The sequence below is a fragment of the Peromyscus leucopus genome, chromosome 14 (genome assembly GCF_004664715.2).
Source record: "Peromyscus leucopus breed LL Stock chromosome 14, UCI_PerLeu_2.1, whole genome shotgun sequence".
Taxonomy (NCBI): domain Eukaryota; kingdom Metazoa; phylum Chordata; class Mammalia; order Rodentia; family Cricetidae; genus Peromyscus; species Peromyscus leucopus.
The window spans coordinates 79,746,498-79,763,041 of record NC_051075.1 but is presented as its reverse complement, the minus strand read 5'-3'; the positions used below and the strand labels follow the sequence as shown (position 1 = coordinate 79,763,041).

General features: G+C 45.4%; 1 long non-coding RNA gene across 1 annotated transcript in view; it reads left to right on the top strand.

The window, feature by feature from the left end:
* Positions 1-360: 360 nt before the first annotated feature.
* Positions 361-16,544, top strand: part of LOC119089029 — a 49,811-nt gene continuing 33,627 nt past the window's right edge. Inside the window, exon 1 of the long non-coding RNA XR_005092872.1 lies at positions 361-998. This is a non-coding gene — a long non-coding RNA (uncharacterized LOC119089029). The remainder of the gene's footprint in view (positions 999-16,544) is intronic.

Genomic DNA, 16,544 nt, shown 5'->3' with positions numbered 1-16,544 from the left:
TCTGTCTGTCTGTCTGTCTGTCTCAGGGCCCCTGCACTTGTATTTGAGCAGCACTGACATGGCTAACAGAGCTGAGCGCCCTTCCTGTGTTGGCGAAGGGATGGCTGTCCCTTTTTCTGGAAGCTGCTGATTCAGGGCCTGAATCATCTCCCACCCCTGCTGTAGTCATACTTGTGGTTTGCTGGATCGTGGAATGGGGGAGGGCAGGCACAGACTGACCACTGAGGCACCACCCTGTGCCAGGTTACAGAAGCTCCTGCCCTCCCCACCCCCCCAACCCCCCCAACCCCGGCTTCAGACTGCCAAGGGAGTTCTCAGAGGCAGGAAGTGCCCCCCTGGTTGTGTGCTCAATGGTCTAGGCCGTTTCTCCCTGATGAGAGGTTTGGCCTCAAGCAGGCACCTAGGATACTGGGAGCTGGAAGCTGGGAGCTATGGCCTCTTAGGCCTTAGAACATGATGATAGCAACCCAGCTTCTAGTCTCCAGAGGCTGCTGGAGAGCCACCTGGAGATGTGTGAAGTCCTTCAGGCCTTGCCCAGCTATGGCCAAGGAAAATGGCCAAGATGTCAATCAAGGCCAGGTAGAGGCAGGAAAAGTGACTAGGAGCCCAGTTAAGGACTTGGCTGAAGTCTGGGTAGCTGGAGCTCTTCAGAGGGGCCTCATGCAAGGCACAAGCCAGGGGCTGAATCAGTGTGAAAGAAAGGGCGGATTCATTCCAAGAGCAGAAGCCGGGGAAAGGCCCTGCTTTGTGACCTGCTGATGAGCAGCTGAAGTGGGACGGACAAACAGAGGCCAGAAGCGGAGCTGGGCAGCGGTCAAATGGCAGATTGCTAGGCATGAGTGAGTTTGAGTCTTAGCGTAAAAGGAGGGAGAACGGCCGGTGTGACAGCCGGGTCACCAGTTCTCAACTGGTGTAAAGGGAGCAGAGAGGCGGCCTGAGGCCAGAGGAGACTCTGGAGATGCTGGGGTCCGGCACTGTGGTCAGCTGGCTGAGCTGAGGTAAGGTAGTAATGGTATCTACTACGTTGTCTTCCCTCGGGGTCTCTGTCCTCCCTCCTCAGCCTGTGACTCTTGGAGCACAGCTAGAATGCCTGAGGTCCCTTGGGAGTGACGTATTTCCCTGCAGCCCTTGTCAGGCCTGGTTCTGGAAAAAGAGAACCAGAGGGCACAGCAGACCTTGCTTGCTTTGTAGTCCGCTCTTGTCTGGTCATGGGCTAACTCGTCAAGTCCAGAATAGGAGCAGGCACTCTCTCCCTCCGCCCTGCTCAGTGGTACAAGCTTGTAGCAGGTCCTCAGCACGCAGTGACAGGCACTGGGTCTCAGGAACGGCTCTGCCCAGCAGATGTGGCCGCCTCTCCACGGACAAGTGAACTTGGGGTCCTGGAGGCTAAGAGCTTGCTCGAAGGCGGAAACCACATCTGGTTATCGCTGATCTGGGCTTTGGTGGCACAGGGCCCATTGTCAAAGCCTCAGATATTCTCAGCAGTCAGGACAGCAGGACACCTTGTTATTCCTGACTACAAATAGGGAAACTGAGGCTGGAGATGGGAGTGGTTGGCAGGGAGGAGACTTTGAAGTTGACATAACTTGGGCGTGCCCAGCTGGATACAAGCCTCCAGTATAGCTGCTAGGGAACTTCCTTGGGGATGGGGCATGAGAGGGGCCACAGCTCGATGGCAGGGTGGCAACAGGATTCGACTGGGCTTGTAAGTGCCTCCAGGCAGAAGGCTTCTTAGCTGGTCCTCTGGGCATGACTTTGGCACAGGCCTGCCACAAGTGGACTTCACAGGGTGGGGATGGGTGACTCAGGCTGGGTGCCTCGGCCTGGGTTCTAGGATCCTGTCACCTTCGGCACTGGGTCTAGGGGAAGGGACTTGACCATAGGACAGTTTCTGCTGCTGTTTTCCAGGACTGTCTGGGTGGGATGGCAGGCAGGAGATGAAGGGTGAGGAAGGTTCTCATTCTGCAGCTGGGGTCAAGAGCAGTCTGCCTCTCCCTGCAGCATTCCACAAAGGCCTCACCTCCTACTTGTGGAAACTTCCAGGGCTTTCTGGCTTCCTTGTGCTTTCCGGAAACTCCTCTCTGAGCTCCCGCCTTTCTTGGCCTGACTGCTCTTTTTTACTCAGCCCTCGCCTGAATCAGGGTGGTTGTCTGAAGCGCCACTGCACATCTGTGTGGCTTCTTCAAGGCTCCCATCAGGAGGGCTGGTGACTCCTCCCCAGGAGGCTGCTCAGGTGCCCTTGCCCTCCTTGGCTGAGGCCTGGAAGGGACTTTCAGCAGGACTTCACACGTGGAATTGATGGGGGCCAGTTCTGGGGAGCCCCTGGGGAGGAGCCCGAGCTGGGGGTGGCCGTGGGGGTGGAGGAGAAGCTGCCTGGCTGAGTCACGCTCCACTCCGGAAAGTGAAGGAAGAGGAGTTTCCACCAGCTGTCTCCGCAGGAAGAGCAGGCAGAGGGCGGGAGGGGAGGGAGGGAGGACCACGGAGGGCCAGGAGGAAGCTCCCTAGCTACATAAGAAGTTTTTCCACTGCAGCTCCACATCTAGCTCCTTTTTGCCTCATGACCCCCCTAAGCCAAGGGGTGGGGCTCCTGATTCTGTGCAGGGAAACCCCAGGATTCCCACCTAAGGGCTCTGGGGACTGCCCCTGGGACTCTCCCTTGCCCTACTTCAAGGCGTCTAGAATCTCCAGGAGTCTCCAGGGTGTTGCCCTCCCAGCAACACCTGCAAGCCCAGCTGTCCTCTGGCCCCAGAGGCGTGCTTGTCCCAAAGCCTTTGGGCCAGGCGGTGCCTCCTGTCCCTGCCGAGTGGAGTCCTCATCCTGTGGGGTGCAGACACCTCATCCTGTGGGGTGCACATGGGTCTTTTCACAAAGTGGGGCAGGGTCTTTCTGACTGTGATCTTGAGAGTGTAGTATTCTGGCTCTCCCGGAAGCATGCTCGCTCGCGACCATAAACACACCCGTTGTCTCTGTAAGAACCTTCTTTACTGTGACAGGGTAAGCATCTTCTAAGCCAAGTGTGTGGATTTGGTGTGACCCTGGACACGGGAGGCTGAGGCACTGGTACTGTCAGGAGCTGGAAGCCAGCCTGGGCTTCGTAGTGTGAACTGAAGCTTCCAGATCAAGTCTGTGTTGAAGATTTTACAAGGCTGACTGACTGAGTGGAACTTCATGATCGCAGAAAATTGGAATGCTGCTGATCCACAGGCAAATTACCTTTACTCACTCAGTAGCTTTTCATCGCCTGCCTCTGTGTCTGGACTAATACCCTTGTGACTATCAGGTAAAACCCTTGGAATGTATTAACAGCCACCAACCTGAAAGCTAAGAATGTCATCAGAGAGCCTCTGATCCCTGAAACAGAGCTTGCCTGACTTGTAGTTTCCTGCCTACCTGATGTTTCCACCAACGTATTACTTTGGTTTTTTGAGACAGGGCCTCTATGTAGCCCTGGCTGTCCTGGAACTCACTATAGAGACCAGGCTGGCCTCAAACTCATAGAGACCGGCCTGCCTCTGCCTCCTGAGTGCTGGGCTAGAGGTGTGCTCCATTACACCCACTTGAAGAAATTTGCAGCTAGGCAGTGGTAACCCATTCCTTTTATCCCAGCACTGGAGAGGCAGAGGCAGGTGGATATCTGTGAGTTTGAGGCCAGCCTGGTCTCCATAGCGAGTTCCAGGACAGCCAGGAATAAATAATAGAGACACCCTGTTTCAAACAAACAAGCAAACAAACAAAATCTGGTTGATTGAAAACATTGCTGAGTACAAAAAGCGTAATAAAGAAGTTCTAAGTCGGCCCGTGGTGGCACACATTTTTAATCCCAGCACTCGGGAGGCAGAGCCAGGCAGATCTCTGTGAGTTCGAGGCCAGTCTGGTCTACAGAGTGAGTTCCAAGACAGGCTCCAAAGCTACACAGAGAAACCCTGTCTCAAAAAAAAAAAAAAAAAAAAGTCGTAAAAGTTACTTTAACACCAACTCAATCCAACAACTAAGATATAACTGTAGGTAAACCGCCAAGCCTTAGTCCAGAGAGAGAAGGGCTGGGCATAAGAGAACGGCAGAGTGGAACTGCAGAGGTGCTGTGTGTGGGAAGAAAACATCAGATTGCAGTTCATTTGCATTGCAGTGCAGGGAACCGCTGGATTCCAGACAAATTATCAGGAACCAAGACACTGCCTCTGTCAGCAGCAGCCAGGAGACAGCCCCACAGCCACCAGCAGCCCTGTCCCCATAGGGACACCCACACAGGTGATGCTGGATCCTTGGCTTTGCTAAGTTAGGGAGTTTGTTAAGTATTTAAATGGAGCATCCCGTAGGGAACAGCGATGCACAATCCCGAGGCATGGTGGGAGTTCCCGTGGAGGTCTGTAGAGAAAGACATGGGGCTGTATTAGAGCCTGAGGAATTCTTAGTTACGTTTCTCAAAGGACGTCATTTACAACAATGTTTAAGTGAAGCATAGCTCAGGTGTCAAGGAAAGTTTAAATTTAAGGAAAACATGTGAGCTGGTTTATTTTTCTTGTGTAAATGCCTTTCTCAGGTGGGTTTATGAGGCCACTGTTTAGACTTGGGAGGAGAGAGATGCTGAAATGGTAAACCTCAGGATTACAAGCACCCTGGTCTCAAGCAAGAACAGCTCTTTTGTGGTTGCTCTTGTTTATTATTTTTTTAAAGGATTTGTCTTTATTATTATTTTAAAATTATGTGTATATGCGTCTGTGTGTGGGCATGTGCACATGAATGCCGGTGCCTGCAGAGGCCAGAAAAGGGTGTCAGGTCCCCTGGAGCCAGAGTTCCAGGTGGTCGTGAGGCACCTGAGCTGGGTGCTGGGAACCAAACTCAGGTCCTCTGCAAGAATAACACACACTCCTAACCACTATAGCGTCTCCCTGACTCTTGTTTTGTTTTTTGATACAGGGTCTTATGTATTCCAGGCTGGCCTTGAACTCATTGTGTAGCTGAGGACAATGGCCTCGAACTTCTGATTTTCCTGCCACCACCTCCCAAATGCTGGTATTAAAGGCATGTACCACCAGGCCCAGTTTAAGCAGGGCTGGGGACTAGAATCCAGGGCTTTGTGCATGCTAGGCTGCCAACTGAACCACATCCTTGGCCCTCATTAAAAAAAAATCATATTTAAAAATTTTTAATTATGTATACATAAGCTGGGAATAGTAGTCTTGCCTTTAATCCCAGCACTTGGGAGGCAGAGGCAGGTGGATCTCTGTGAGTTCAGGATCAGCCTGGTCTATATAGTGAGTTCCAGGACAGCCAGAGCTACATAGACCCTATCTCGAAATTCCATCCCCCTCAAATTATGTGTATATGTATGTGTCTTTGTATGATTATATGTGCATGAATACAGTTCTAGGGAAATCCAGAAGAGGGTGTTGGATCCTCTGGAGCTGGAGTTATAGGCAATTGTGAGCCACGCAGTGGGTGCTGAGATCTGAACTCTCCCTAAGAGCAGTAGGTGCTCTTAACTCCTAAACTGTCTTTTCAGCCCCCCTCATTCACTGCTTTTAGTATTCTTCTTGTTGTTAGGAAAATCTACATCTTCTCTGTAGGCAATTTTTAAAAATGTGTTTAAGTGGGGGTGTGTGGGGGTGTGTAGAGGCTCACAGTCGATGTTGAGTGTCTTCTCTGACCATTTTTTACTTTTTATTGAGGCAGGGGCTCTTGCTGGCCCCAGAGCTTGCCAATATGATTTAGTCTAGTTATCCAAATTGCCCCAAGGATTCCCTCCTGAGGGCTGGAATTACAGGAGGCCTTTATACGTCTGCTTTTCCTGGATTCTGGGGATCCAAATCCCAGATCTTACACTGGTGAAGCAAGCATGTTGCTCACGGAGACATCTCCCCAGCCCTCTGCAGACAATTTCGGTTTTATTAGTTGTTAGTTTATTAGAAGTTTCCTGATTCTCATTCATCAGGAAAAGCAAACGAGACCCCGGAGTGTGTCAGCCACTTTTCTCATTGCCATGAGCAAACGTCTGACGGAAGGACAAAGAGGTGTAAGCATACTTCTGAGAATACTTCCTGAGTAGAAGGAAGGAACAAAGGTTTCCTTCGGCTCTGTTTGGTGATGCAGCCCATCATGCCAGGGGTATGCACGGCAGCAGGGGAGATGAACGCTGGTGCACAGCTCTTTCTTCTACTTATTCAGGCTGGGACCCAAGCCCATTTGGTGTTGCCACCCACATTCAGGTGAGTTCCCTGCTTACCTAAATCTCTCAGAAAACAGCATCATAGACACACCCAGGGGTGTGTGTTAATCCCACTGTGAGAGAAAAAAGACCATTACCACATTTTTTGAACCAAATTTGAAGCAAGCTCTATTAAATAGTGGCCAGGATGATGGGCACTGGCCAGGTCCATACCTGGGATTCCCAGAGTATGGCCCTGTGCTGTGGGATGGTCTGTATGTCGTCAAATTGCTCTGATTGGTCAATAAATAAAACACTGATTGGCCAGTGGCCAAGCAGGAAGTATAGGCGGGACTAACAGAGAGGAGAACAGAGAAAACAGGAAGGCAGAGGGAGTCACTGCCAGCCGCCGCCAGGATAAGCAGCATGTAAAGACACAGGTAAGCCACGAGCCACGTGGCAAGGTATAGATTTATGGAAATGGATTAATTTAAGCTATAAGAACAGTTAGCAAGAAGCCTGCCACAGCCATACAGTTTGTAAGCAATATAAGTCTCTGTGTTTACTTGGTTGGGTCTCAGCGGCTGGGGGACTGGCGGGTGAGAGAGATTTGTCCTGACTGTGGGCAAGGCAGGAAAACTCTAGTTACAGTCCTGAACTACATTAGCCAGAGGCTTGCAAAGTCAAAACCTTTATAAGCTATGTCTTTCCCACCTTCATCCAGCTGGGGGCAAGCACACATCCTGACATGCTTCCTGCCTACCTACCTCCTCCTACATGTGATCAAGCACATCCTGAGCAGTCGGGGCAACCAAGGCTGTTTACAGAGAGTGAAACCATGTGGCATGTTATATTACATGTACGTTCATATATTACATGAATGCCCACAGCACTCCAGGAAGTTATCTGTCCCTGGGCAAGTGGGGCTGACAGGTTAGATGTGTGGTTTTTTTTTTTTTTTTTTTTTTTTTTTTTTTTTTTTTTTTTTATAGATCTCTTAAGCAGAGCAATTTAATCTTAAAACTTAACTTTATCCTCATATAACCCCACTTGAATTGCATCCTGAGTCAAGTCCTTGACTCTGTGGTGGGTACCTGCTTATATTGGGATCTAAGAACCACCAGCTTAATGGCACCCAGATGGGAATTTATGTATCTAGTTAAGGCATTAGTGATTAGGAGTCGAGTGTAATTAGAAGAAGCAGAAGGGCCAAAGGTTGATATCAGAATCACTATCTAGGAGGAACATGAAAATGAGACTGGGGATCAGTCATTTATTTAGTCTCAGGTCCCCCTTTTTAGCATTTTTTAAGTACAAACAGATTATGTCTAATGGTTCAAGGGTGGCTTTGTATAGAAACATTTTTCTCTTAAAGCCATACAATAACCTCCTTGTTCTACATAGAGCAGGTTGAGTACCCTATCACCCTGAAGAACTTCAGCTAACGAACCTACTGTTGATAGATCTGGGTCTGTTTGGTTTTAACCGGTGCCTTTCCTGTCAATAGGCACTATTGATAGTCATTTTCTCCCTTTGCTGGGGAGTTTCCTTTCAACCTAACATTCCAATCTTCTGTAGAGGATAAGGGGCTATGTATTCTCTTCTGTAACTACTTCCTGCTGAAATTAGAATGCTGTTGTCAGGACCCAGGAAGGCTGGGATGCTAGTCAAAAGCCAGGAGGGGATTCAGGCAATGGAGCATTCACCAGAAGCTTCTGGTTCACTGACCCAGCTGAAGAGACAGAGAGCAGTCACGTCAACTGGACTGGTTCATATCAGCTTTCAGCAAGTCCAGGGCTTGTAGCTGTTTGGAATAGTTTATAGATGATTCTGGATGGTGTCAGCCAAGTGGAAATCTGCTGAGATAGATACAGACTAGACACATAAGTTAAAGTTAAGAAACAAAGGAAAATCTTACATTTGGAGCTTCCTCACTCAGGAAAAGGCAGTAGGCAGGGAAACTCAGGCTGTTGGTTGATGTGACAGAAGTACTTATCTGGAGTCCAGTTGACTTATGACAGGTAGACTCAAGTCTTATGACTCCCTTGACTCCCTGATGCTTACATGGATCTTTAGTTTACAAAAAATTGTAGTAGCATTACCACTGTTTGTAATCTGTGCTAAAATCCACACTGTATAAAAAGCAGCTGAGAGGTGTCTATAAAACATCTGGAGTAGATGCATGTCTTTGAGTCATAACAAAAGCTACAGCTCTGGGTTAAAAGGCATTAACACTCTTTTCTCTGTCCAGAGGGCTAGCTATATAGATTGGACAGAGATGTCTTTAGCCCAATGAGAAGCACCAAAGGAAATCTAAAATCTTGAGCTTGTGACTGAAAGTAGTAGTCAGTGCTTTCCCAGATTCTCAGAACTCCATTGATCAATGTTAAAACTCCAAACCTTTGAATCTTAGTGTAACAATAGCATAGAATGGGAAAGAAATCTGAAACATTTCTCTCTTTTTTACATCCCTTAGATCTCCTCCTTATACCTTTCTAACTTACATTTGCATGTTTTAGACCCTCACAACTTACGTAAGCTTTCGCATCCTTAGAACTTTACGATTTGTATTTACCTTAGAACACTTCCTTAGACCCTCAGAACTTACATAAACATTGAACCTTTTTCTTTCCCTCTAATCATTTATCAGAGACATAAGTAGTTATTGCTGAGAGCAGTCATTGCAAACCAAGTTCTTTTAAATAAAGGAATAGTAAAAACTTACACTGAAACCTGTTTATCTTTTAATAGGAAGCCTGTTAGCAAGACAAACCTGTCTGCTTTTCTCAGCAGGAGACCTAGTAGTGCTATGGGATATCTTTCTGTATGCTGCGACTATGTGTTGCTATGACTGGTTAATAAAGAAGTTGCTCTGGCCTTTGGCAAGTCAGGTTATAGCCAGGCAGGAAATCCAAGTCAGAGACAGGAAGAAAAAAGACAGAGGCAGAGGAGACGTCAGCTTGCCAACCAAGGAACAGCATGCTGGCAGACCAGTAAAGCCACGGAGCATGTGGCAAAACATAGATGAATAGAAATGGGTTAATTTAAGATATAAGAACTAGCTAGCAAGAAGCTTGAGACATAGGCCATCCAGTTTATAATTAATATAAGCCTCTATGCATTTACTTGGGCCTGAGCAGCGGCAAGACTGGGAGGGACACAGGAAAACTTATGGCTACATAGTAGCTCTAAAGAAGGCAAGGCCTGGTTTGAAATGAACTAACAAGGTGGCTGCAGTCTCTGGAAAGGAGCTGGTTTGCTTGCTGTTGTTAACATAAAGCTACACTTAGCCATCAACACCATCAAAGATCTGAGAAGGATACATTATAGCAGGAAGTATAAACTGAATGGCCTATGTGTCAACTAAAATGACCTAGATAGTTACCCTAGGCCCCCATGGTTTCCGTGGCCTAGTAGGGGGCCAAGGTCTCTGGGAAGCATCAGCCTTTGGCCACTAGGTCCAGAAGATCTGAGATACTTTCCTGTGGAGGAGGAACTCGGGGGCACTGGCCTGCCTTGTCTAAGCAAAGTGGGGCAATCCACTTCCCAGTGTCCTGCTTGTCCATAGTTTGGGCAGGGGTCCTGGCGGAGGGAGAATCATGGTTCAGTTCTATCCTGTGGTTAGTGTTACCACCATCAAGATGGTGTTGTCTGTGCCCCATGGTCTTCTTTGGACACCTCTAGGGTCACCACTAGGAGCTAGCATTTCTGTCAATTATGGAAAACTTTTTCCATTAAACTTTTAAAATGCCATATTCAGCAGATCTTTGAAGAGTTTGAGGACTATAATCTATTAAGTACACCTGATTTTGAATAAACTTTACTTGTTTTTTGTTATTTGCTTTAGGCTTAGCCTTGAAAACACATACAGGAGGCTAAATAAAGCTTGTGTCTGTGAATGAATTACATAGCAGTTCACAATAAGTTAGTAGCTTTTAAAAGATTAGGGTTTCACAGCTTTATTTCTGCTAAGTTTGAGCCTAAAAAAACAATTAATTTCTAAATTGAAGTTTTTTTAGTATCAAAGTAAAACTTTCTTTCTCTCTTTTCTTTCATTATTTATTTAGAAATTGCATATTAATAAAGACACCATAATATAACACATTTTATAAAATTAAAATGTCCCACAGCCTTATGAATTTAAATATTTTAAAATCTATTACTTTTAAAAGATACAGTTGTTTTTTTTTTTAAGTTTAAATTTTCTGTAAAACTCCAAAATTTCCTTTTAAAGAAGTTTAGAATCTCTCAACTGTGGGCTCCTGCCATATCAAAAAATAAATTAAGTACCTTTTTTTTTTTTAACTTCAAGAGGGAGTACACCCACAAATCTAGACAAAGCGAAACCAAACTCCAATAGTGCAAACAACTCAATGCTTGGTATCTAGGATTCACTCACAATCTGCTGGCCCCTCTGGCTGGGGCACCCCTCTGGCCCCACCCTTGGAATCACATGATTACAGCCTGTGGCACCCACATTTTCAAAACTTCTGGGGGCTACCTTTCCACCAGTAGCCTCTCCTGGGGTCTCTTTAGGAACTCCAGCCCTGCCATACAGTGCCAAGCCTCTGCTGTCCATGAACCTTTAATGTCTTTAAAACCAATAATACCACCTGGGCATCTCTTACATTACAAAATTCAGCTGCCAACTCGAGGTACATTCTTGTACATGAAGGCATGGAGGCGCAGCTTTACTACCTTATTAAACAAGCATTGTTTTTAAATCTGACCTTTTGTAAACCTTGTTTTTATGACTTTGTTTTCAGGACAAGAATTATCATATAAAAGTCCATCCTAATGGTTCCTCTGGAGCCTCCGGCTTGCCCTTGCATGGTCTGGGAAACCCTATTCCTCCCTCCCTCCCTCCCTCCCCCCTCTAAATTCTGCCCACTCAGAGAATCTCTGAACAAAGGACAGGGACCAAAAGTCCAGTTCCTCACTCTTGGTAACTGTTGCAGCTTCCTCCCCTGAAGCCACCCAAATTCCCACTTACGCTTTTGACCATACTTGGGCAAAAACCCAGCTTGTGGAGGCCATGTTATCACCCCTTGTCTACAATCTATAAAACTTTCCTGCCCTGGCTCTGAGATTAGTGAACCTGCCCAGGAGGTGCTTTGCTCTCAATAAACTTGTTGCTATACTTTTAAAATTCAGCCTTATCTGGCTTACTGCATTGGTGGAGAAAATTATTGTTTGGGGCAGAAAACCTATTTCTAATCCAAAACGTCTTGGAGACCTGTTGTTGCTTCCTGGCTTGGTTTATACTATGTGGTCACCTTTACTCAAGATGGTTGTGAAGTCACATGGAATTATCCCGAGGAATAATAGCAGCTAAATTGCTGTAAGTCACATGTTGCTTGTATCTCAAAATGGTATCATGCCACATGGTTCCTTAAAATTACCTATGTTTGAATTTTTAACTATCAATCAATCTTCTGGGGTTTTTTTATGATTTTTTTTATTTCTTATATGCATTGGTGTTTAACTTGCATGTGTATCTGTGTGAGAGTGTCAGATCCCCTGAAACTGGAGTTATAGACAGTTGTGAGCTGCCATGTGGGTGCTGGGAATTGAACCCGGGTCTTCTGGAAGAGCAGCCAGTTATTAACCTCTGAGCCATCTCTCCAGCCCCAATCCTCTGTTTTTTGAGCTTTATGTTAACTTCTTTCTTCTCCTCCTTCTTTTTTGGTTTTTTGAGACAGAGTTTGTCTGTGTAGACCTGGCTGTCCTGGAACTTGCTCTGTAAACCAGGCTGGCCTCGAACTCACAGAGATCTACTTGCCTGTACCTCCCTAGTGCTGGGATTAAAGGTGTGCACCACTACTGCCCAGCATTCACCTTTTTTTGTTACAGATTTTACAGATTTTTGAACATACACAGTAAACTTACATATCTTGAGGTACAGAAAGTTCACTGTCACAACCTGCGCAGCTGGAGCATGAAATCTGGCGAGGGATGCCAAGGTTAAACAGCACTCTAGACACCCAGTTTCAGTTTGTCAGGGAAGCAGCAGGTCTTTTTATTCGTACCAACATGGGTTTATATACTCCTCTAACAGCAGGAGTCAAGGAATGGTTACTCTGTATCTGTAGGCAAGCCCCACACTGTTTTCCAAACAGGAAAAACCACAGGGGAATTGATCCCCAGCACCCTCCGGAACCCAACTGTACATTTTTCACACAAATAACTTAACTGGGACAGGACAAAAAAGGGCATTTAAAATTAAGCAGCAAACTTATTGCTGCCAACATGTCGTCCCTTTTTATCTTTAAAAGGAACACATCGGCTAGAACAGCCTGTGGAAGATCTGATAGTCCCTGCCTTAGGTCACCTGTTGCAATCCCCAAACTTACCCGTCATGGGGGCTGCCCTTATGCCCCCTGCTTTAGGTCGCATGAGGACCACAGGAGTTGCCTGTCTCTGGGTACTATCTGTCCAACATTTGTAACCACACTTGTGCAGATTCAGATGATGACATGCCAGAAGGGCTTGCTTGGTTACCTGTTGGTGTCGAGTGAACTGGTGTTGCCATCGGCATAGCAGAAATAACCCAATTCCCATACCGCCTGCACAGATTAATAAGAGGGAAACAGACCCTGTCCATCCAGTGATCCACCCAGAAGCTTTAGACATTAATGACCACCAGGTCTGTTCATTTACAGGAACAACTCTAGTTTCATTAATCCTTACAATGGCATGTGCTAACTGAATTGTATAGTTCAAAATGTTCCATTATACAAACTTTTGACATTTCATAAGCACATAACATATGTTGGTGTATCCACAACATATCTATTTGTTCTTGTGACAGTGTTGCTTGCTGATTAAGCATCAGCATTCCAAAGTGTAATTGTCTGTTTAATGTTTGTTGAATGTCCAAGGCACCAGCCACCCTCTTAGATAATGTGTTGATAACGGCAGCCTGTTGAACAGTCTGAGATAATACAAGCCCAGCAGCTGTAGCAGCAACAGCAGATGCAGCCACAGCTGCAACAATTGCAGCAGTAATGTCAAAGTCTCTTTCTGTCCTCTTCAGTTGCAGTGGAAACTGATCAGAAGGACTCTCCAGAGGCATCACTGCAAATGCAGGTATTCTCACAATCACTGCATGGGACCAATTTGCACTCCAGTAATTATTTAAGTTACAATTTGGAACTGAACAGTTTAGTAGTCCCTCCCCTCCCACATCACCATTCCAAACAACAAAAGGGAAAGGAGCACTTGGAGACCCACAGCATGGAACATGCTAGAACTACCTACAAAGTCTGTCAAAGTTTTTTTTTTTTTTTTTTTTTTTTTTTTTTTTTTTTTTTTTTTTTTTTTTTTTTTTTTTTTTTTGTCTATATCTGTGCTTTGATCCTTTTTTCTCCCCTATCCAATGAGGATTTCTTGGCGGGGGTTGAGACAATAGAGGCGCAGAAGGTGTTGACTGTGCTTTCACTTTTGCATGGTGCAATTTCTGTTGTAGTTCCTCTATCTCTTTTTCTAGCTCTTTCACAAATATCCTTATATGCTCTTTACAGGGGACCTCGACCTCTTTCTTTTTTTCTTTCAAAGATTCATTCATCTCCACCTCCTGAGCGTTAGCAAATGCTTGCTGGCACTCTGAAAGCTGCTCTTTCACTTTATCAGTCAGAAGAGCATCTTTCACAAGCCTCCATAGAGAAAATGCAGCTGTAGGAAATTTATCTGCGCCTTTCTCTTGCAACATTATTTGTAAATCCCTTTTTACTTGTTCCCAATCTGAAATATTCAGACCTCCTCCCATCACAAACCAAGGACTTGCTTCAGCTATGGTGTCCACAAATGTGAGTGCGGTGCTAGACTTAATTCCTGTTTCTTGTTTACTTTACTTAATTTCTGTTCCTTGCTTACTAAACTTAATTTCTGTTCCTTGCTTACTTAACTTAATTTTCTTTCCTCAGTGGCCAACTGAGCTTTTGCAGTAGAATTACCCATGGTAGGTACCAATGTTTCAATCCTCCACCCCTCCTTTTAGGGTGAGCCTCATTCGCTTACCCCTCTTTCCAGATCTTGGTGGAACCTCCACTTGCCACAACCTGACGAGGGACACCGAGGTTAAACAGCACTCTAGACACCCAGTTTCAGTTTGTCAGGGAAGCAGCAGGTCTTTTTATTCCTACCAGCATGGGTTTATATACTCCTCTAACAGCAGGAGTCAAGGAATGGTTACTCTGTATCTGTAGGCAAGCCCCACACTGTTTTCCAAACAGGAAAAACCACAGGGGAACTGATTCCCAGCACCCTCTGGAACCCAACTGCACATTTTTCACACAAACAACTTAACTGGGACAGGACAAAAAAGGGCATTTAAAATTAAGGCAGCAAACTTACTGCTGACAACGGTTCACACAATAAACTTACACATTTTTGAGATGAGCTTTATATCTTAGCAAAGTTTTAGACAGTTAAATGAAACCACTAGTCTAATTTAATGTTTTTTTCTGTTTTGCTTTGCTCTCTTCTGTCACAGAGTCAGGTAGATCTCCTGATATAGGACATAGAGGAAACCTAAATAAGCATGCTTGTGTCTAGAGGAGGCAGAGCCATGACCCAACTCCAGAGCCAGCTTTTCAATAAAGTAGAACAGCATAAAACAACTTTAATATTACCCACACCCAAAAGGCATTTGAATCTCTGCTAAACTGATTCCAATGACCAGGAAGTTCAGAGATAAATTCTGAGCTCTGGCCATCAAAGCAGCCACGGCAAACTGCATTAGCGGTGGTGGCTGGAGGCTGGCAGAAGCAGAATCAAAACCAATAAACACAGAAAACAGAAAGCTCACACACTCAAAGGGGATCATTCGAAAAAAAATAAGCAGTGGCCACCATCGTTCAGACATCCAGCTGGGCTTGACCCATATCCATCTTGGCCCTTATGTTTCCCACAAAATTTCATAAACACACCAGAAAACACAGACCCACCCATACACACAAAACAGACAGACAGAACTTTCCCAACAACCAGAACCAGGCATGTGGGTGGCATCTCACTTCTTTCCTGGATGGGAGAGGATTTGGGTTCTGTTGAACACTTCCTCACTCCAGATTTGGATACTATGGAACAGAACCAGACTATGACTTAACAGGGGAGGCCACCGTAGAGGGTGGCTGCTTTTCTCAGTGTGGCAGTTCACTCCAGTAGTTCCTGAATCCAAAAGCATGCTTCAGAGCCTTGGAACATTTCAAGGTGCACATCTTCTGAGGCAGCCCTTCATCTCTGGAGTCCTGGAGTGAAGGTTTAGAATTTGGGTGGATGGCCTGATCTTGCTGGGCCTCCAGAAAATGTTAATCCCACCAAGCAAGAATAAGACCATTCCCACAAGTTTTCAGTGAAATTTGAAGCAAGCTTTACTAAACACTGGCCAAGATGATGGACACTGAGCCAGGTCCATATCCAGCATTCCCAGAGTACCACATCAAATTACATTAGTCAGAGGCTTATAAAGGCAAACCCCTCAAGGCTACGTACTTCCCACCATCATCCAATTGGGGGCAAGCATACATCCTGAGGTGCTTCCTGCCTTTGTGTGATCAAGCAGGGGCACTGAAGCCTCTCACCATGTGATGGTCTATCTTGATTGTCAACTGTCAGGACTTAGAGTCATTACAGAAACACACATGATGTCTAAAGTTACGTTCTAAGTTTAAATGACTATGCTTAAGAGAACTGCAAAACAAAAATGCCTCTAACCTGAAAGTCCCACTTGCCCAAGGACAGATAACTTCCTGGAGTGCTGGGGGCTGTTGTTCATGGAAGCCATGTGTTATCACTTTTTGTAAACAGCCTTGGTTGCCACAACTACACAGGATGTGCTTGATCACACACAGGCAGGAGGTACAAAGGCAGGAAGTACCTCAGGATGTGTGCTTGTCCCCATTGGATGTCATGGGAAGTACATAGCCTTGAGGGTTTTACCTTTATAAGCCTCTGACCAACGTAATTTCATTCTCTCTCTTTCTTTTCTTTCTCATTTTACTTTCCTGTAATATTTCTCTCTTATCTAGTTAAAAAAAGGAGGGATATAAGAATGATAGGATAAAAGGGTAGATTATTGAATCTACTTTTAAACTAAAAAAACAACTACTAGTTTCAAATATTTTACATTGGCATTGATTTTTGTATATTGATACAAATTTAAGGTTCTTTTTGTTATAATATACTGTATATATATTTCTACTCTTATTTAAGGAATTGTACCTGTGCAACTCATTCAAAAATGTGATGTAAAGTTCTAGTCCTTGAAAGCTATTATTACAAACTATTTAGGATAATTAAGAAATGCAGGTTAGTAGTTAGTCATCTGTAACAATCAAACTAGTCATGTTAGGTATGTTTTCAAGGTTAAACAGAGATATATTTTATATAGATAGAT